At 38.8% G+C, this 22,025-nt stretch overlaps 1 protein-coding gene across 3 annotated transcripts in view; it reads left to right on the top strand.

Moving 5' to 3' along the window:
• Positions 1–22,025, top strand: part of JMJD1C (jumonji domain containing 1C) — a 165,957-nt gene that overhangs the window by 64,862 nt on the left and 79,070 nt on the right. Inside the window, exon 1 of one of the 3 annotated variants that reach the window (XM_055819426.1) lies at positions 1,354–1,536. The exons of the other annotated variants lie outside the window; for them this stretch is intronic. The gene's annotated coding sequence lies outside the window, so the exon portion shown is untranslated. Of the gene's footprint in view, positions 1–1,353; positions 1,537–22,025 lie in introns of those variants that run through there. 3 annotated transcript variants of the gene reach the window in all.

The following is a 22,025-nucleotide window of genomic DNA, read 5'->3' as shown; positions in this document are numbered from 1 at the left end:
AGTGGTTCTGAAGCCTTTCTCAGATTTGGTGGTTCTGCATGTGCCCCAGCTGGGCAGGAGGAATGGAAATGTTGGTTGGCTGCAGGTCGTGCCACTCATGACAAGAATGAAGATGTGATTAGGTAGTAACCACAGGGTAATTGGAATTGCAAGGGAGTATTGATGGGCAAAGACGAATAGAGGAGGAAGCTGTTGAAGGCACAGGTTTATTTCTTCTGCTGAGTAGTTTTCTTCTAGTTGTTTGGGGGTTAGTTGTTGTTGTTGTTGTTGGTTTTGTGGTTTGGGTTTTTTTTTTTGTTTGTTTTTTTAATAAAAGAAAAAAAATACAGTTTTTTTTTCTTTACGTGCTGCATCCAGTTGTCTTCAGTAGGTTCAAAATCCATTTTCTGTGAGCATGAGAGGCCAGGACTGGGAGCATATTGTTCTACCACTTCCTTTCTTGTACCTTTTGGATTAACATCCTTCCAGCTGCTGGTCAGATCAGGAAGTTGAGTCAAGGGCTAGAAATGGCAAGTACACTTTCAACGACTTTTTAAAAGAAAAAGCAAAAATGTAAAGTGAAGACATTGGTGTTTCTATTCACAATGTGTGTCCTGTTAGGATGATGTCAGCCTGCAACAAATGATGAACAGTGCTGAAACAGTTTTAATTTTTTTGAAATTCATCAGGTATTGAGAAACAAGTACTTTATCATATTTGTGGTTTTATAACAGTTCTGCTTTTCTACCTTCTGCTGTGTGGAACATTTACATAAATGGGGGAAGGGCATACAGTGAAACTTGGTTTTGTGTTTGGGGTTTGGTTTTTTTTTTCCCTGTTTTACCTGCTCTTCCTTGCAGTAAAGCTTGAGGTTACTTCAACAATAGTTACTAGTAATTCTTCAAAATATTTAATCTTATTTTGTGTGCACTGCATGTTTAAAAAGCATTATTACATAGAATACATTTAATATGGGAAGGTGAATCAATGTTAGGAACTGTAAATTTAGGGCTTTATAAAGTATTTAGGAATCAAAACAATTTCAGAAAAATATTCACTAGACTGACTTTGTTAGCAGTCAGAATAGTCTACTATTGATTAGGGAAGGAGTCTTTGTTTGAAAATAGTATCCTTTAGCAGTAATTAATATTTTACTAGAGAAACATGGCTGACCTCATCTAACCCTGAGTACGTCGGACTTCTTATTTACAGATAGGTGAATTATTAACACAATGATACAGTGTTTATTTTTTGTCTACTGACTGTCATAGGCTCTACACCAATCATGGATAGAAAAAAGTATTTTATTAAACTTTTTGGTTTTTTACTAGCTGCTTTTGTGTTGCATTTTGATTGCTTTATGGAAAAGACTTGATCTGTTAGTTAACCAATTGTTAGAAATTTACATGAAGCCTCTCAATATTCAGTTTTTGAACAGAGCTGTTTTAGAAAAAAAAATTAATGATTCTTAAATATAATGCAACATTCTGAAAAACTCTTGACTGAATATTTTAATTTGAAATTTTTCATCATTTTTGAGTTGAAGACATTGGGTAGGTAGGTACCTCATTTATTTTAATAAATGATGCAGAATTATATTTCTGTTCATGGCTTTTGCAGATGGCTTTGAAAAATTCTTACATATTTCATTGAAGAGCTTTGCTGGGATTTTAAATGCGTATATTGGATTGCTACGAACTGTATTAGTACCATCACAATAAGAATGAAGTACTCGTTTGTAGGGCTGAGTGAGTGGATGCCTTTGGAAACACTGAAACATTTAGCTGAATCCTGAAATGAGCCGAATAGTACTACTTATCATTGGTTGATAAATTTAGCCATTTTGAAAGCATAATAATAAAGTTCTATATTAAATATGAATACAACCAAAATCCATTTATGTGCTTTATAGAAATTTTTTGCATTAATATATTGCATTTAAAGTTTAACTGGCTTTTTAGAGAAACATGTTGATATGCATTTTGGTGTATTTGTCTGGAATAGGCTGTATTTGTTCTAACCAGTATTCTAGTGAGGCTCTGTCAGCAAGCTAAAGCCTGTTCATTTTGGTTCCAGTATTTCTTTTTGGCCAGGTATGGTTTTGCTTATAGTACTTTTACTACTGTAAATTACAATGCTTTTAGTACTTCTAATACTTTTAAGTAGTCCAAATGATTCATAAAAATTTCTTACTGCTTTTAAATTTAAAGCCAACTTCTTTTTTGTATCATGATTATCTAAAGTGTTACAGAAATGCCAGGTTATATCTTCATAGCTTACAGAAAGGGTAGTTTGAAGATGCACCATAACACATTTGCTTTGAGGAATCTTATTAGTAGTGGGTTGTACATGAAGAGGTCTTGACACCTCTGTGAACTGGTGCTACAAGTTTGCCAGGACCAGACCTTACTGAAGTTTCAGGCAAGATGCTAATCCTGAAGACTGGGCAGCACCTCTGGCTTTCAGTCTCATTCTGTAGATTACTTAGGGCAGACTTAATCAATACTGTTTTACTTCTTTGGTAAGAAGCATTTACAATGTGATTTGAGAGCTGGTAAAGAATTTGCTATTGATTCTTTACTGGCAAGTAGAGTGATAGGCACTTGTGCGCAGTCATTTTCTAAGACTCATAGTGCAGTTTCTGTGGGGAGAATGAGAAATATTTGGGGCATTTTATTGGTGATTGAGGGAGAATTAAAATAAGTCAGAAGTCTTTTGGAACTCTTTCATATTGGAATTATCTTAAAACTAAAATAGAGTCACTGTGTGCATTTATTAAATACTTAGGGCCTTATGGATGTTTTCCTGCTTCCTAGTAAGACGCTAGCTTCTGTCCTTGTGGAAAGAAAAAGGCAGTTCCACATTTGAGATTGCATCAGAACTTTTGTAGCAAACTGACTTCTGTCAGGCATCGCCTAGACAGACAGAATTCTATGAATCTCCACTAAGCACCATCAAGTTTGCTGGTGAAGGTGGCTGCAGACAGTGGTAGGATTTGATTAGTCAAGACTGGTGCAATCCTAGCAGAACAATGTGTTTGACTTGATTTGCAGGTGAAGGGATTGCAGATGATTTTTATAAGCCTGACCAGTATGTGTCACCTGCTGTGACTTTTCACTTCTTTTCCTCCCCCTCCAAAATGTGGTCAGGTAGAAACGCAGCTCTGCTGTACATGCAGCAATTTGTTTCCTTTAGATGCGCATGATCTCAGATGAGCTTTTGTTAGGGAAGAATTCATGCAGTTTTCCATATGCTCTTCAATTAACAGTTTAGATCTTCTGTCCTTTATATATATAACCTAGATCTTGGCAGTTAATCTGCATATATAAGCACTGTGGTATTCATATTACTAGAAGGTTATGATTATAGGGGGCTTGATGGCATTCTTAATTGGTCATATGGTTTTTCTGTGACAAACTGTTTTCCTGTGTTACTGTCAAAATACCCAGTGAACTCTGATTAATTGTATTTTGGCACATGGCTTTGAAATTACTGTCACTGCTGTAGAATGTTGATTTCAACATCTTTGGCTGCTACAGTTGCACAATCTTTTAATGATAGATGAACTTGGAGTTCCTTCAATACAAATGACATTATTGGCACATGTGATTGTATACTAGATTATTTATCCACTGTACCTTTTATTGGACCTTTTAAGCCCTCCTCTGAATACCTAGCTTAAGCTTCCTTTCAGAGTGGCCTCTGATGACCAATGTCATCTCCTTAAACATTATGAATGCACGTACGAAGTACAGATGAAAGCAGGAAGCACAGCTGTTCTGCACGTCCAGGCAGGGGAGGTTAACGCTATTAGATGTCACTTGACTGGTCCTTTATCAGTCTGCCTTTTGGTAGTATGAAGTATGATATCTTACTTACCAAGAAAATTAGAAAACTGTAAGTCATGCTGTGCCTGTCCACCTGACCCAGGTCTTTCTGTTTGTGTTATTTTAAGCAAATTTTGGGTAGTAAGGGAGACAGACTGGCTTTTCCCCTGGTTTTACAGGATTCTGAACACTTTCTTTTATGTATTAATGCTATTTTAATATACGCTTTAGTATATGTATTTACACTGTGTCACTGATGGTTATTTTTGTGGTGTGTTTTTTTCTTTTTTAAATTGAAGTAATTTAATTGTATAAAGTACAGGTTACTTAGCTATGAATGTTTTTGGCACAGTGAGATTGTGAAAGGCAGTCAATAGCTAGTTACTTTCTGTTGGGGAAATTTTTTTTTTTTAACATATATGGACCTTTTACACTGGTTTTAAGCAGGGTCTTAGGATACACATTGTGAGTTAAAAGCACTAGTTGCAGTTTGCTTTCCCAGTACAGTTTCAGTACAGTTCTTTCAACTAATGTAATCCAGGTTTTTGCTAGTTGCCTTTAGAGTTTGTCTTTTAAATGAACTGAAATATCTGTTTATTTTCATAAATGAGAGATGAAGATGGGAGGTAACAGAAAGTAATTTCAAGATATATAAAACACAATCAATTCGGAATACTCTTGTTAGCCAGCTATAATTTTTTGACTATAAAAAGTAAATGGAGAAAACACAGTAACTGATTGTGTTGAATTTTGTATGGAAAATCAGCCATTAAGCCAAAGCAGATACTTGCTTCTTTCTTGAAATTATGTTTTCAACCATGATCCAGAACTTCAAAGAGCCAAAGAATATTGGTAACCATGTATGCACATGAAAACAGTAATGTTAATTTACCAGAAACTGAGGCTTATTTTTCATTTCCAAGGTAGATATGAGAACGTGGGTATGAACTACCCACAAATTAACTGTAATAAGTAAGGCTAATTACTTTTCCTTTTCTTTTATTTTTCTCTAGCATTCCCTTCAGAGAAGTGGAAATAAGTTAAAAAACCCATATGTGAAATAATTTTCTATACTGTATGTTTTTAACTGTTATAGTTCTTGGCCAGTGGTTTTATCATGATCTTCAAGTAACTTGTTCTGCATTTTTTTATTTTTTTATACAGTGTGTTTTGGGTGTCCAGTGTCAGAGATTGTAGCTTGGATCCACCCTCACTGAACCTCCCCCCACCATCCCCCTGCCTCAATGGCTTTGATCAGTTCACCAGACCATATTTCTGTCTCTTTTGTACAGACAAAACCTGTATTCGCTTTATTCTTTACATTTAATGCTCATTGAACAGTCTTGCAGGTTAGTAGCTCTCTGAGGGACGAGCTTGCAAGTGGGAGCAGTTGTCAAGTGGGGTAAATAACGTAGTTCCTGACTGCGACCAAGTGATGAAATTTGTTAGCAAAGATTTCATCTTTATACTGCATGTGGAGAAAGGCCAGTTTCTACCACATTGGTACAGACTCAGTAGTGCTCTGCTTTCAGATTAATGGGGCAGTTTACAGATCTGAGTCATTTCTCCTGACCCATGCACACAGTGATTTGCAGCTTGATATTAGTTCTAGGCTCAGCTTGTAACCATGAAGGCTGGAAACATAATTCTATTACTGGAAAGTCCTTCTCTTGAATAGTTTTGCGGCAGAAGGTGAGTTCAGTTATGATTTCTTATGATCCCTAGGCATAAAAATAGCCAAGAAGACACCCCTCCACCCCCCTTTTTGTCTGATTTCCAATCTTGACAAAAATTTTGCAGTCATTCAAAAATTTGGCTATACGTCATTCTGTAATTCTTCTTTTGTCTACTGGGATTGCTGCTCAGCTGAGACAGGAGGATTCAGTCACTTCTTCCTTTGCCTCCAGGATGTGCTGCTTGTTTTGAGATAGGAGGTTGTATCTCACTGTTTGAAAGGCGATACCATCAGTAATGGGATAGGTATGAAAGCAGTAGAATCGTCTGCTTGAACTGCTCATATTTGGTTCCAGGCTATGACTGGTGCCTGGTTTAATTCTCTGCTGCTGTTTGATAACAGTGCAAGCCATATTGGTGCTTCTAGAGCTGTCTTGAGGGGCTTGTGTTGGGATGGAGGCTGCTAGCAGGGGAAAAAAAGGAATTGGGAATTCATCAGCAAAAAACAAAAACGTGAGTGTGCGGAACTGAGGAAAGAATGCAAACATCACAGTGTCATTGTGCTATTTACCATTGTTGCTGGTGGTTTTGATCGTTTTTCTCCTGTTCAGCATCAGCTTTTGTTTTTCTAGATTGAATTTGTTAGCACATAAGACTCAGTCTCTAGTAGCTGCTGGTTCACTCTTCCTACCTGTAGCCAGAATGAGGTACACAATAAAACATAGCTTTTTCAGGCAAGTGACTCCCAGAATACAAGATCATAATCTTCCAAATTCAGAGAACTGTTGCAGGAGCTCACTGGTGTCAAAAGGGGGAGTCTTTGTTCTCCCTGTTTTCTTATCTGCAAGAAGAGAGGGAAGGTGGTTCAACGTATTCAGCTCTTTCACCAGAGCACATAGATTGTACTTGCTGAGATAAATAGAATCATAGAGGATCTGGAGGTAGCTGTGGTCTCCGTTTTACCTTTGAAAGGAGGATTACTGCTGCCACGGAAGATTGCAGATGAGAATTAGATGGAGTCCAGTGGGGTTTTTGCTTTTGCTCCTTTGTGGAGATGTTTTCATGCTGTCATTTTTGCCATTCTTGGAGGAAAGGATGGGAGAGATGGGATGGGAGAGAATCCCTCGCCTTGGTTCCACGTGGGGTACTGAATAGAGGAGTGGCTACTGAGAAGACTGTATGTTTGTGTGGAGTCCCGGATTACCAGTGACGTACTTTTACAGCTTTCATCAGAGCTCTTGGAAGAAAAACTGAAAGCAGGAAACCCCCGATGCTACTTCTGCGTAATGAAGACTAAGGAACTGGGGTGATGGGCACAGACAGAGGAATTTTATAATTTCACAAATTCTTCACAATATAATCTAGGTTTGAGGAATCGTGGATCCCTTTTCTGTAACACCTACAGATTCTTCACTTTGGACACGTAGGATGCTGAAGGGATACATTCAGCTGCGTTCTCCTCTTCATCCCCAGTTGTCTTCTTCATTTTGCTAGGTTTTGTGCAAGGATCCTTTCCACAGGACTGATGACTGTAGGGAGGTCATCGTGTCCAGATTCAAGATGTTCTCTGTGTAAACAGAAAGCTTTTCATTCTGGGTGTTTCCTAACCCTTTAGGAACTGAGCAGTAAGCTGCATAACCTCTTCTTCTGTGGTTTTAGAAGAGGCTAACCAGATTTATGAGCAAATTCAAGATATATAACAATCTTGTGATGAGTTCCTTCCTGTGGCCATCACAGATAAAACAGTCCTCTGGATCATACTTTTGAATCCTGTGCCCATAGTGTGGTTTGTCAGGGCAGTGTGTAGGACATGCTTTTTGAGGTCAGATACAGGGCTTAGAGTACAGACACCTCGTCCTTTGCCACCTCCTGATTGCTAGACCTTTGTTTTAAAAACAGTGCTTAAGTTTTCTCACTAGCTTCAAATCTCTCTTCTCAAAGCACTCCCCTTGTGGGAGCTCTGGTTCCGTAGGCTGCTGAGGATTCAGCTTCAGTAGCCTTAATTTTCTAAAGGAACTTGAAACAGTAATAGTCAGGGAGGGGGAAAGAGAGTTTACAGATGTAGACCCAACATGTCGATGTGCCATTTGTTCTTTCTCTCTTACTCCCTTTACAATTCCTGAGAGCCATTTGGTATTTATTCAGTGTCCTGGTTCTTGGGCTCCTCTTATGCTGTCAGCTGTAGTTTTGTGGTGCTGGTACCTGCCTAGTGTGTAGGGTGTGTGCCCCTCTTACAGCTGTGCTGCCCCCTCTTACAGCTGTGCTTTCCACCTGAGTCAGTCCAGGGACGGTGGAGCGAGAGCTCTGCATTTTCCACGGGCTACAGGATTGTTAATGACAATTATCATCTTTAAGTAGTCCCAGTTCTCCTCAGAGGGCAGGATGTTTCAGTTGTTAATTGCTCTCTACAGCTCCCTTCTCGAAGTTGAATGCCGTGTTGCAATATTGCCTGTACGTGGTCAGTGACAGCAGCTCACAGGACACATAGTATGCAGCTGCCTGCAGAAAACACTTCACTGCAGTGATGAAGAAGACATTTACATGAAGCAGCTTGTGTGCAGTCACCTGACAAGGGTGCAGTCTCCATGCTAAAACGCCGGCCTTTCCCGTGCCTGCTGGTGTGTCTTCGCAGCTTTGCTGTCTGGCTGGTAAGGAAGCTGCTGGAGGGCCTTCAGTGGAAGGAAGTGGGTTGTGGCTGCCTGAACAGCTCCCCTATCGATAGCCCTGTCCCTGCGCAGCTGGGGAGGCTGGCAGAGACTCTCGCTTGCTGTGACTCACAGGTGACAACGATTCTGTGATGCTCTCAGGTATCCCAGGATGGGAGCTGGCTCCTCACAAAATCCCAGTCAGGGCTGGTGGTGCAGTCCCCAACGTGCTGTGCTCTGACACGTCACATGAATGAATTACATCTCTGGGAGGAGCTTTCACTGGAACTTCTAACAGCTTGGATATTACCACAAAGCCCATCACACTCCTGTGACATTGAACACAATGTTTAAGCCTCTTGTTCATCTTCAGTTTGACAGAGGGAGGACCATTACTTGGATGGGAGAGGAATAAGTTACTCAATGAGTATAAGCCACTTTCAGAAACACATTATAGAGGTTAATAGTTTTTTGGAAGCTATTTTCCCAATGTACTGACAGTTTCTCTATGTTTTTAATGGCAAAAACATTGTCAATTGATACTCATTACTGTATGCAGGCTGTCTGAATTTGACAAAGATCTTATTCCTTGTAAAAACAGAGAAAGGCAGGAAGGGGCTCAGTAAGCTAAATACCAAAACAGCATGATGACTTCCCACATCTTGAATTTATGGAGGACAAGTTGGGGGAAGGGATTAAAAAAAAAAGCAGTATACAGATAGATATGTAAATAAATGGTTATTTTTGTTTATCAAGCCATGGAGTGCTGAAAACTTATATGTATTGATTATGCAGTTGACATCATCCTTTAATGATAACTTTTTTAAAAAAATATTTTCGGTTTATGATGCAGATCTCCAATATCACCATAGAAAATTGTTGTAGCCATGTAAAATGTACATGCAATTATTTGCAGATCTCTGTATTAATACCAGTCTTGAAATACAGTTTCTGTCCCAGTTATTTATTGCTTTACCAGGAAAAAAACCCCAACCCATAACTTACATCACTGAAAACTGGAAGTTAAACTCATTGCTAGTGAAACTTACAAATTCTAGACAGCAAGATCAATTATTTTGGTTTGAGAGTCTGCATTATACCATAGGAAGGGACTAATTCATCATATATAAAAATATCAACATAAGACCAGGTTTAACTCCTGTATTTGTTGTTTCTTTAAGAAAGAAAGTATTAAGATTTAGGAAATGCTGTTTTCTCTGGATGACAGCATTCTCTTGAAAAATACTGCCAAGTGATAGGTAAGTATGTAGCAGCTGTTCTGAGGGTGGTAATGAGCAGTGGAAATTAATACTTTTTTCGTGACTTGTTTCCAGCACTGTAGGTTAATGGAGTCAATAGTGTCTCTTTGTTGTAGAACCACATCCTGTCTGGCTGTAAAGGATGGGATTATTAGCCAAGTCTGTCTCTCTCAGAGTTTCTTGTCAAGACAGGAACTGCTTCTTGCCATGCTGTCTGACAGCATTGCTCAAAAGCTCTTCTGTCACATGTTCTTCTTTCTACCAAAAGCACTGGCTCCTTTTCTGAAGGAGTCAGGATGAATGGTAGATTCTATGAAATCTGAAGATTTTTTTTGGATGTGGTTTTAATGACCTTTGATGTCAGTGCTTTCACTGCAGTCTGCTAGTAACAAACAGTTGATGTAAAAAAACCCTGGCATTTTATTCCTTTGGTGTCAGGCGTCTCTGATGTTTCTTTTGGGTGCTTACATGGTCAAAATGGATGTGTGTTTTTATTGAGGGTGTTAAATTTGTAACATCCTTACTGGGGCTGAAAGGCAAGTTGCTATATGCAGAATTATACTAGAGGTTATTTGCATGTAATATTCAAAGAAGAGCAGACTTAGAATTTACTGTCTGCTAATGTTGATCTGTTCTTTTGATTTGGCAACGTGCTGTGTATGAATCATATTTAATGGCACAGAGAAGGCACTGCACTCTGCGAGGGAATGAGGCCGTGCGTATTGCATCTGTTTGAGTCAGCAGCCAGCATGTTCTGCTGCAGCTCTTGTCGGAACAGTCTGGAGGTTATTTGAGGGTACGGTGAGTCACGGCGGTGCCTTCTTCACTGATCATTAGTCTACCGGGTGACATGCGTCTCTAGCACAAACCTCCATTCGTTTGGTTGTAAGAAAATAATTTAAAATACAAAAAGAAGGTGTGATTACTTGAAAAGAAGATGATTTCTGGTTATAAGTGTGTGGGGGAACCCTATAAGTATGTAATTTCTAGGTAGTGAGGAACTCATTTGCAGGTAGAAAAGTTTTCCTTAATGTGCCCAAGGTCTAGCCATTCTGTTTCTATAGGACTTGTGCTTTCTATATATAAAAACAAATCTGGCTGATATATCCCTAATACTGTATATGAACTTGCTGCTCGAGCAGAGTAGATTCTTCAAGTGTAAGGCTAGGATTTTGTAGGAAACATAAGTATGACATAAATTATACATTAATTCTGGTTGCAGCCACCTCTCCTGTATGATTTTGTGAATAACAATGCGAGTATCAATTAATCCCAGTTTCATATTGCCATTACAGGAAAGCCTATGAGCAGCTGAAGCGAGAAGTACTGTAATTTCTCTTGCTAAAGTGGTAGGAGCAGTGAAAGCAGAAAGAGGCCAACTGGGATTGACTGTAAAAAAAGCATACTTCCTTTCAAAACTAAAAATAAAACCTGTGAATCCTGACTACCAAAACTTGTCTACCAAATAATTATGATGCTTATTTACATAGTCTTTCATCTCCTTCTAGGGACTGGTCTGAACAGTCTTCTGTTGAAAACTGTTCCAGCTTCTGTGGTTGCCTTGCAGCACAGGTTTTTAGGCTCCTTAGCTCAAAAGGCATCTGACGAGGTAGGTTGGTTTTGAGCAGGGTCTTCTGGGTTTGTGTTCTGTGGCAGCCTGCCAGATTGGGAGGAGCATAGTTGCTTGGCTTCTGAGCAGCAACACACTTGGTGTTCAGTTTTGGAAGCTCAAGAAGATCCTCATCTCAGGCTATCATTTTGTTTTAGAAGAGAGAATATTTTAGAAAGAGAATACATGTAGTTCCAGACAGGGGCTCCTGTGCCTGCTGCTCTTTTGTTCACTGCCTTTGATTAGTAAACGAAATACAGAAGTTCAGATTAGACTTGTGATCTCTGTGGGGTCAGTATACTTCCACATGATGGAGTTCCTGTAATATCAGTTTCCATTTTGAGTTTAGGAGATAACAGACCAAACAGCTCTCAGTTTTAAAGCTGTTATTCAGGTTGCAAAGTCAGCCGTTGAAAAATTGGAAAACTTTTATCTTTCCTATGTGTGGGTGAGGCTGGAGGATTAAGTTGCCTGTGCAAATTTACAATCCTCTGTTCCTGAACTTTAGCATTAGTTTTTACTCTTAACAGAATAAAACAGTAATTAAAGTTGCATGTGTAATGAGAGGATGTCGGTATCTATGCCTAATATTCTTTCTTGTCATCTCTCAAAATCCAGCTGGTAGACAAAACACCAGTTTTTCTGTCAACAGTGTGAGATGGTCCTTATCTGGAGCCTAGTGATGCACTATACATTCTCCATCATTCTCAAACTCTTCAGTATTTTTAAATTTTAAATAATACAGATGATGTATCTTTGTTCTCCCTTCTGCACATTACCCTGTGCCTAGTGCTGGGAATTGTCAAGAACATGCTTATTCCTAAAACCTGAAAAGTTTACTAGCTAGCATGGGTAAAAGAGAGGTGAAAAAAAATTTCTGTGGCGCTCTACAAAATACATGATGGGATATGAGATATAATTTAATAAATGTAGCTAAAACATGGTTGATTAGATTCTGTTATGTGAAATATTTTGGAGAATCTTTTAGATGTTCTGCATAAAACTACTTCAAATACTTCAAAAAAATATCCAGAGTACAAATTTTTATTATCTTTCTTGGACTTAAAAAAAGGCAAACACTGAGCAGATTATACCTTGATACATGGTATATTAAATATTAATCAGGAATTGAGTTCTCCTGTTCCATCACTGATGCTAGAAAAACAAATGATTGGGTATCTTTTTAATATAAGCATCACTTTTTTTAATGTTTACTTTAGGTCAAGAGTTATATAAGGCTTATTCCTAGTATTCCTCAAATATGATTTCTGCTCTAGTTTCTGATGCCCAAAATAGTTTTCTAGTTAAAAAGCAGTAATTACGAAGACAGCTATACTCTGTTTTCCTCCTTTATAAAAATTCATATCAATAATGCTGTGTGTTCAGATGAAATTGAAGTCAGGTCAATTGACTGTTTTATGCCAGTATAGCACAAAATTCAAGCATGCTTTTAAACTCTGAAACTAAAAAACGTTTATACTAAAAGCCATTGTTGGAGAATAAACTACAATGCCTATGTCTCTCTGTCCAGAAGGGATTTGTTGATATATGCTTGATGGGATGTTGGTGCCATTAAGAATGTACTCTTACAGTCTAGAATCTTATAAATGCTTTCTTTACATGTTCAGGAAACATAAAGCAAATTTTTCTCTTCCTTGACTGAAGTGTATATGTAGGGGTCTTCTGTATGATCTTGAAAATAATGTCAGTGTATCTTTCTCCTGCTCAGTCTGTGTTTTTACAAGCTGCTTTGTTGGCAAACATCCTTTTGAACAGCCTCAGGAAGTATTTTCATATGAAGTTCACCCAAGGTGATGATTCAAAATGCTGTTTTGGTGTTTGTGCAGGCCACCAAGGTGAGATTTATTAACACACAAAGACTTTGTGAAATAAAACAATGAAGCTGGGAAAAGTATGGCTTTTTGTTTGGTTAGAGGTATGGATTTCTGATGATCTGAAGATACAGAAGTCATCAGTTGGTCTACTGTCTTTTTATATTTGTATCTTTTGATACTCTCTCCATCATGAGCTTTGTCTTGCTAGTGTTTTCTTCTAGTATTTTGTCAGTAAGTCTATCAAGTTTTTACAGTAAATTTAAATAGACCTTTTGTATGGCAAATATTATTTCAGGTTTTTAAAAATGCATAACGTGCATTAAAAGTATTCGTCTAAGCAATCTTTTTAACTACTGACAGTAAGAAGAGTATTAAAACCGTTACTGCAGCCTTCTTTTTCAGATAATACAGATCTTTACAAATGCAAGCTGTCAACTTAAAATGTTTTGTTATTTCGGCTTGTAACCACCTCCCGAATGAGGTACACAATGATTTCATACAAGTGTTGACGGTTGTCAAGTGCTAATGGAAACACAATGTTTTGGTAGATCAGCTGTTAATCTAAAATAACATTATCTCTAACTTCTAACTTCAAATTTCTCTGAACCTGGAATTCCTTAAAATGAAGAACTTCCTTTGTCAAACTCTTCATTTTGATGCAAACCTCTCTGTGAAGCTCTTTGATTCAGAAATACATTGATGGCTTTTTAAAAAAAAAAACAAAACAAAAAACCCAAGTATTTTGGTGCTGGAATACCACTAGCCCTCTAAAGTAACTAAGTCTAAATACAGACTTGTTTACCAAGGATTTTAGCATCAACCTGAAGAGCAAGTAGTGGTCATATGTCCTTAATTGACCTTAACTATGGCTTGCTGTTTCAGTCTTGGTTTTAGCTCTACTGATCAGCTGGACAGCAGCAAGCAATAGAAGAGCAAGTGTAAGGACAAAGCAAACCCCAAAACTATGTCACTGTAGAAACTAACAGTGCATGTCTACCTGGCATAGCGAATGCAGTCTGGTTGCCTCAAAGATTGTGCAGTAGAACTGTAAAAGTAAAGAGGGTCAAAAGAATATATTGAATAGGTAGTAACTTCTCCTCAGGAGTCTTAAACACGGGCTTCTGTTCTCATGCCCGGAAGAGGGCTGATGGTGGGGGGCACAGACATTTGTGAGGCAATGAATGCCGTTGAGGTAGCACACTGAAAATTATTGTCTTGAAGTACCAATGGATGCCCAGTGAAGCATTGGAACAGCAGGTTCATAACAAGCAAAAGGAAGTACTTTATCCATAAAGGGAATACTGAAGTTATTGCTACATTACCCTTGCTGCCGAATGCTGTACTGCGGTGATAAAAAATGTACGTGGATGTGGCAGGCAGTTATGCTGACTCGAGGAGAGGACAACCAAATAGGATGTGGACTCTGGCTCAGGAAGCTGGTCTGTAAACTGCTGTTTTTCAGTAGCTGCTAGATCATTCTGTGTGCCCTTTTTTGTTTTCCAGGAGGGCAAAGTGTGTGTGTGTGGGAACTGCAGCAACCAGGTAGTGATCTTGTCTGACCTAGTATCACTGCTTGTACTCTTGTGAAGGAAGAGATGGGAATAACAGTAGTTAGCAGTTCCTGCTGCTATTATACACCGCTTAAAAAAAATCTTGTCAGCTAGCTTCTTCAGGAAATATTTCTTCTTTCCCTTCTAGGTTTCTGATTTTTTTTTTCTTCTTGTAACATCCTTTGATGTGGTTTCGGGAGCTATATATGTGGTCAGGGAGGGAATTGTGCTGTTCCATTTTGACATGCCTTTTTCATGTCTCTTTCTGCCCTCTTGAAAGTTTCTCTTCATGCCCTCTTGTGCCCCTGCATTAAAGTGAACAACTCTGTAGTGTTTTCATCCTCCTCAATGAAGACAGGATAGACAACATTAACAGCACAAAGAAATGGAGCTGTAATGTCAAACTTCTGGGCCTTCCCATTTTTCTTTCCTTGCCCTTACTATCATCAGAAGTTGGTTAGCAGCCACCTGGGTTGTAAACTCTCATCACTCTCTTCAGTGCACTCGTCACCATTCCAACTTTGAATTCCATAATATTAGCTGCCATGCATGGCCATGGGTATTTGTCAGCCTAAAGTATTTCTTACCTAAGACTTCAAAGCCTGACATGTATCTGAGAGTGGCTTTCTGACAAATAGAAGTTTCATCCAAGTCTTCTGTGACTGGTTAGAAGTGTACTTTACCAGAAAAAAAACCAACAAACCCATACAGCAAGACAAAATAATCTGTAGTTTTCAGTTTGTGATTTTCATGGTTGTGGCAGGAAATCCATGTAATCCCTATGTTTGGATATGGCTTATTTTGGGCTTTGGAAATGCAAGGTAACTTAACTTTTTTAGCCTGAAGTAGCCTATGCAAGATAAACAAACCCAAACAGTAAAGCTGTTACTGAAGTTTAGCTTCAAAGTTGTCATATCTCAGCCAGCGTTGAGGGCTACTACTTACATGTCTGTCAGGCACAGAGATAAAACCAGTGTTCCATCAGCTGCCTTTTACACACAGAGCCTCATCAGTCCTGGGCACTTCTTAAGAAAGTCTTCAGTTTGAATGTAAAATTGTCCAATGCCACTGCACCTTGAAGAGAAAAACGGAGCTACTTGAAGACAGCTTCCTGCCATCAGTCCCACAAAATAGACATGTGCACTCAGCTGCTTTGCAACCATCAGAAAAAGTGGAAGAATTAGTGGGGAAGCCAGATTAAGAAGGTATCAGCTAACCTGATTACTGCATTAGCTGCAGCAAAGCCTTAGGAAAAGAGGGCTTGTAATCTCAGTTGCTGAGAGAATTGATACAAGGAAGCAATTTTTACTTGTACAAAAAAATCAAAATTCAGGGTAGCACAATAACATGATACTGCCACAAAGTTCCCTGAGTAAAATCTTTTGTAAGCTGTTTCAAGGACCTGTTCAAAGGTCTACTGATGTCTAGCTATGCATTCAATCCCTGTTATCTTATTGATGTCAACATTAAATGATTCTCTTCTAGTGAAGTTAGGTTAGTCATGTATCTGTTAGTTTTGTATTAATGACTGTGCCCTTCAAGGAGAACTACAAGCCTCGTAAGGGGAACATCTTACCCCAGGAGGTGACAACAGCCAGATAATTGCAACAAAGGCAAGAAGTCAGCAGAATGAAACAAACTAGGGGAAAGGTAAAGGTGGCAGAGGAGAATTCAGGACTAAAAGACTTGTGTGTCCTCCCTGCCTGCCAGACATGCAGTAAATCAAAAATACACTGTAACTTTAAATTGAAGAGAAATATTTATAGAACAACCATGCATAACTAATTACCAATAGTATCTTTTAGGTAGAGTTTGGAAAATATACTTCTATAATTAGACTGTATAAATATTCTTCTGAGTCTTGGGGGTTGCTTTGTGGAATACCACCTAGCCCCCAGCTTTGTGCAAATCTGTGATAAAGAAATAACCTTAACTCTGTGTGTTAATTGGCTCACGCACACCAGGTGGATGATTCCACTTTTGGACAACATATGATCTTCCCATGTGCACTTGTTGGCAGTCGTCTTCAACCTTTATCTACCCACCTGAATGTTCTCAAATTACAGAACTATGGATTAAGCTTTTATGTTGTAGGTCAAGATTTTGAAGTCTTAGCTATGAGATATAAACTGAGATATGACACAGGCAATCCTCAGTTACACTTCCATACTTCAAAAATCCCTACACAAATTCGAGCACCTGCATTGAAGGGAATACAACAGGAGTACTACACAGCACCTGCGCCCCGCCTCTACATTTAAACGTGCAAACTTACCGTGTTTCCACTGGTTAGGGTTTTATGTGTGTTATGGTGGAGGGAAACAAATTTTCATCATTTTGGGTGGGTACAAGGTGCAAATCCAGAGATGTTTAGGTAAAGCTCTTCAGGTGAGCCCCAAGCTGTCTCCTGTGCCAGAAGCTGGGCTGTGCAATTCATGTAAGGATCTGCACGCTACTGCAGCATGTGCACTGAGATAATTAGCACTAGATAAACTGTACCAGGCACTTAAAATTTCACATGTACAGTAAGTAAACATCCACCTGGCATCCTTTGTATTTTCTGATAGTAGTGTGGATGTTTTGATAGCAACTCTGCATGTTGAGACCTGTGATTAAAAGCTGCTTTTTTTTAGCCCCACCCTGGCTTGCTTTTGCCAGTGAGAGCATTTCTCATGTTTAAGGTTTCTCAGCTGGCGTGATTATCTTTGTGGGGCTGGAAGAGGTTTCTCTGAACTTACAGAACTGTGAAGGGGTGGTGCAGGTAGTGCTTTGGTCTGCTACCTCACACCTGCAGTTGTGAGGAAGACTGAATCTTTATTTTTTTCTTCTATAATTCTGAGAAAAAACCCTCATGTTTGGAAATGAAGTCCTGAAACATGGTGTGAATGTAGCAAGCGTAGGCATCTGCTTGCTGCTTCGGAGAAGCAGTAATAGTAGATCAGGAAGTTATAAGAGGAACCATATACTGCAATAAAGGAGTAAATGCCAAAACACATGACTTCCCAGGGAGCCTTGCCAGCATCGGTCCAACAGAGGACTTCTTGTAGGAAAAAGTGTGCAGTTGCTTACCAACCTAGCCCAGGACTTCGTGGTCTTTAGGATAAGGTTAAGATTTCCTCATGTCAAAAAGTCTGCTAGTAAAACAGATGTGAATTTTTGCTGCTCACAGAGGAGAGCTGTTGATATGTTTAACGTAAGGGCCCTGTGATGCTGTCTCTGCTTCTCTAGAGGAGGAGCACTTACTAAGGCAGTGTTAGGAGCGTAGAGCAGCTTGTGACCCTGTGGTGATCAGGGACAGCACTCGAGCCTGGCTGTGACACACAGGCTGTGCCTACTGGAGCAAGTGATGTGGAGCAGCGCGGCAGATGAGCAGGGTGTGATGCCCTTATAATGCACACTTGTGCATTTTCTCTGGACTGCTGTTGTCTCATCTCCCAGGTGGGAGGGCATGGTGGGAGCTCCTTGAGAGCATGCCTGGTGTGGATCTCTCACAGGCATGCAATTTGCATTCCCAGTGCTGCTGCAGGGCTGAGCATGGAGTTTTGTTCGTGACTACGCTCCAGCACCAAACTAGCAGGCATACTTCAGTCTGGCTTATCTAAGGAAAGGTAGATATATTGGTTACATCAGTCAGATGCTTCTTCTACCTTTACCTTATGAGCATTTGAGGTAAATAGATGAGTTTCATGGACAGACTCTTGCTAATGTACCACTGTTGTTTTAAATCACTGCTGTTAAGAATATGAAAGTAGATACAGTTAAGGAAGATCATCTGAGGGAGGCGTTAGTTTCTTTCTAATTGCTTATGATGCCAATATATTTACATGGTAAGCTTATTTATACAATACATGGTTACTTCTTCCCAGACCTGAGTTAGTTCAGTTCTTAGTATGAGAACAGATCTTTTTCCAGGCGTGCTTCTCTGAGAAGCATCTAGTCATACTTAATGCTCTTCAGTGTAACTTATGTTCTTTTTCTTAATCTATTCTGGAAAAGAAAAAGTCACTAATTCACATACATGAGTTTTAACTAGCTAAATTGACACTATAACAAAGTAGGCCTTTTATTTTAACAAGTACAGGGATCTTCTGTATATTTTTTTTCTTACTTTAACCGCTTTACTAGAACTTGGTGGTACCTAGAAGAAAACATATTACGGGATAATTTAATTTTTAAAAATAAGCCCAATGCTTTGTTTAGTAAGTTTTGATTGGTCCCATTTCACCTCTCTTCTTTGCAAGCATGAGAATTTAAGCTTTCTTAATTAAGAAACATGAATGCTTCTGAAATTGATGGTCATCTAGTCTCTGCTTTTAGTGTGGGAAAAACTATAGTAATTTCAGCTGTCCCAATGTAGTAACTGTTATCAAAACACACTATCCCTGGGAAATCCTTTTGCAAAACTTGGTATGAAAATCTGTTTTCTCTGGATTAAGTGCTGCAGTTCACGGAATACTGTACAGACTTCCAAGCTGATGGTTGACACCCTCTAAATTTTAGTACTTTGTGCTGTGGAGAATAATACTCATTGTTCTAATGCAAGGATTTTTTTCCCCTCAGTCAGCTGTAATAATATGGTAGAGGTAGAAAAAGCTTTTGTTTCCAGCTGAGTTCATTTAAATTAGTAAACCAAACTGGATTAGACCATCAGCCATTGTTACCTGGTTGAGGTAGCCACAGAAATGTACTTTTTGGTGAAATAAATTGTTCCTAAAAATAGAGAAGTAAACCTTCACAGGGAGGTTGTTTGGTCAAGCGGTCCCTTTCCCCAGTGGAGTGCAGTTTTGCTGCCGACGTGGGAGGTAGGAGAGAGGTTCAGGTTCTGGTTCAGAGTGAGGAGTAATGGAAACTGCTCTGAAGCAGTTGGGAGAGGATCTTTAAAGTGGGCTTCCTTTTGAAATCTTGTCATTCCTGTATTCCACTGCCTGCTTGTGCAACAGGCAGAAAAACTAGCAAGCAATTCAGTAAACGTTAGAGACAGAAAAGTTGTCAAGAAACAGTACTGATTTTCAGACGGAAATTGTTTAATATGTTAGCAGATGTCTTTCGCTAACCTGAAGGAATCCAGACTGTGTAAACATTCAGGAATACCCCTCACCCCAGACTACCCCAGGGACATGGAGGGAAGCTCTGGAGTAAATGCTTAAATGGCTGTTTTGCACATAATGCAGAATCTGGTTTGAGTGCTCCTAATAATTGCTATATTGAAATTGCCTTTTAGCAAGCTGAAATGCAATTCTTGCCAATGCTTTTTAATTCCTAAAATGACAGGCAAAATATATTAAAGTATATTTGTCTGAGCTGCATCGCTTAGGAAGCATTCATAGACATCAACCTTTTGTGTTGATTGTCCTCCTCTTGAATGAGAGTTTTTGTTTCACAAATACTGGGGGGGGGGGGGGGGGGGGGAAGGAGGAGGAGAAAAAAAAAAATTGTTGCACTTTCACAGCTGCACTGAATGTGGCCTGGGAGTATCCCCTGCATGCTCTAGTAAGGAGCAGTTGTGGGAGGGGTGCCAGTGCACCACCGTTACTGTGGTCTGGCTGGCTTCTGCTTTCCAGCCACACTGCAACAAGGCAGTATGTGGCAAAGCGGTTATGCCTTTGCTTCCTGCTGTGTACTCCTGCTAAAAGTCAGGTTATGGTCTACCTTCTGTGACACGATACCTCCCCAGCAAAGTCTGCATGAAAATACATATTTATTTTTTTTTCTTTCCTATCCCCATCAAGCTACTTTCATCCTTAAAGTGTAATTTTTAGCCCAGTGTTAGAGTTCTCTGTTTGGAAAAGCTAGATCATGCAGCAGAATGCCAACTCCAAAAAAGTATGCATTTTATATTATTAATACTATTATAATTTAGAGTTCAGTGGGATGTCTGTGCATCATGGAGAAAGCACAAAGCACTTTTTCAAAAGGTCTGAGTTTTCACAAGTGAGAAATAGAGCTGCAAGGGTATTACCAGACTGGAGAACAAAAAGGATGGGTTTCACTTTTTCTCTAAAGTAATCATGCCTGAAAGAATGTATACTGAAACTGGAGTTGGCAGGATGGTTTAGCAAGGCGGTGGACAAGTATTTCAGTAACTTGCCACTGCTGTGCTAAACATTTAAACACTGAAGTAACAGGTCAGTTCCTCTTCATGGGTTGGGTATATGGCTGAATGTTAAGATGGACATGTGTGTTGCATACTGTCGGGATTTACATTTTCCTAGCTGAATTAATTGTTATGTTCTAGTTGTGAGGCTAATTCAATATATTTTATACTAAACCTTTTTTCCCCTCCTACTGCATATGTATGAATCAAAGTAGTTTCTAATATAAAGTCCATCACACTTTGCACAGCGCAGCTTTTTTGAGTACCTTAGCTTTGTTCAGCGGGTTGCTTGTTTTTTTCTATTTGTCTTGGAGGATCTGGTGTCTGATTATAATGGAAATGAAACTAAATTGTATGTATTTGGCATGAAACATCTGGAGTTGCTGGATGGTTTAGATACTAAATAAATGTGTTAGGGTCACCTTGATTATTTTTGATAAATGCAGACTGGGAACATTTCAGTGGCAAATAAAATGAGATGGAATGAAAGGCAAAAATGAAGTAGTAATTTTCACTCATAGGTTCTATGTTAAAATACTATGCGTCACTCACAGAGGATCAGCTTTCTGAAGCCTGTGTCAGTGACCAAAAGTGAAGGCGTAACTGAAGTTAACAGAGTTTGTGGGGAAAATACGTAATGGAAGAAAAATCCTTGGTATTTTTGTGAAATAATAGGTGGAGCAAAACTTGTAGAAGAGCTAATACATTTTATTGGATTGACAGATACAGAATGAATTAAACTGCTAAGCTTTAATAATGCAAATTCTTCTTCAGTTCTGAAGTAGAAGTGCCAATCTTTATCTTTAGACCTTAATAACTACAACACTACTACTGTAACAAATAGCTGGTGTCATTATAATGTTTTAATTAATTTCTGTTTGAAAGGTTATGAATTAAAGGCTGATAATGAAATGAATAGCTTTGTCCTTTTAATTTCCTTAAAAACATATAACTTAACTAGTTAAACCTTACTTTCCAACTTCATATGCCTCCCATCTTCTACAAGACCAGTTTTAATTTGGATGCTATAATTATATTCAATACTCATCATCATTATTTACAAATTTGTTTCACTTCAGTCTCTTTTGCCACCCATATTTGTGTTCAGGAGCTTCTGTAACAACTTCATATGAGTTCTTTTGCCCTTCAACTGAAGCATGCTACTATCCTCAAAAGAAAGGTAATATTTCTAAATATAGAAACCTAATTTAGGTTCTGCTGTGACAACTAGTGGTCCATTTCTTTTTCTTTACAACGATGAGGTATTTATTTCTGAAGTCCATTGATATGTTACTTAAGTCATCTTTTATCTTGAAGGCAGAGAAAAAGTTGCCAATAGGGAGAAATGAACAATTCTTGTAAACATACTTGAGTTTGAGAGATCTTTCATAGCTAGAGTATCTGTTCCGTTTCCCTAAACTGGGTATGTATTTTCTTTTATCATTAAAACCACTATAATAGCCACTTAATAAAAAGTGTATTTACTTCTGCTGATACAAACTCAAACCCGTGGATATCTTTAGGGTTAGCAGATTTATGGAGAAAGTCAGGTA

The sequence above is a fragment of the Falco peregrinus genome, chromosome 1 (assembly GCF_023634155.1).
Source record: "Falco peregrinus isolate bFalPer1 chromosome 1, bFalPer1.pri, whole genome shotgun sequence".
NCBI lineage: Eukaryota > Metazoa > Chordata > Aves > Falconiformes > Falconidae > Falco > Falco peregrinus.
Note: the sequence above shows the minus strand (reverse complement) of the source record. Positions and strands in the feature narration are given on the sequence as shown.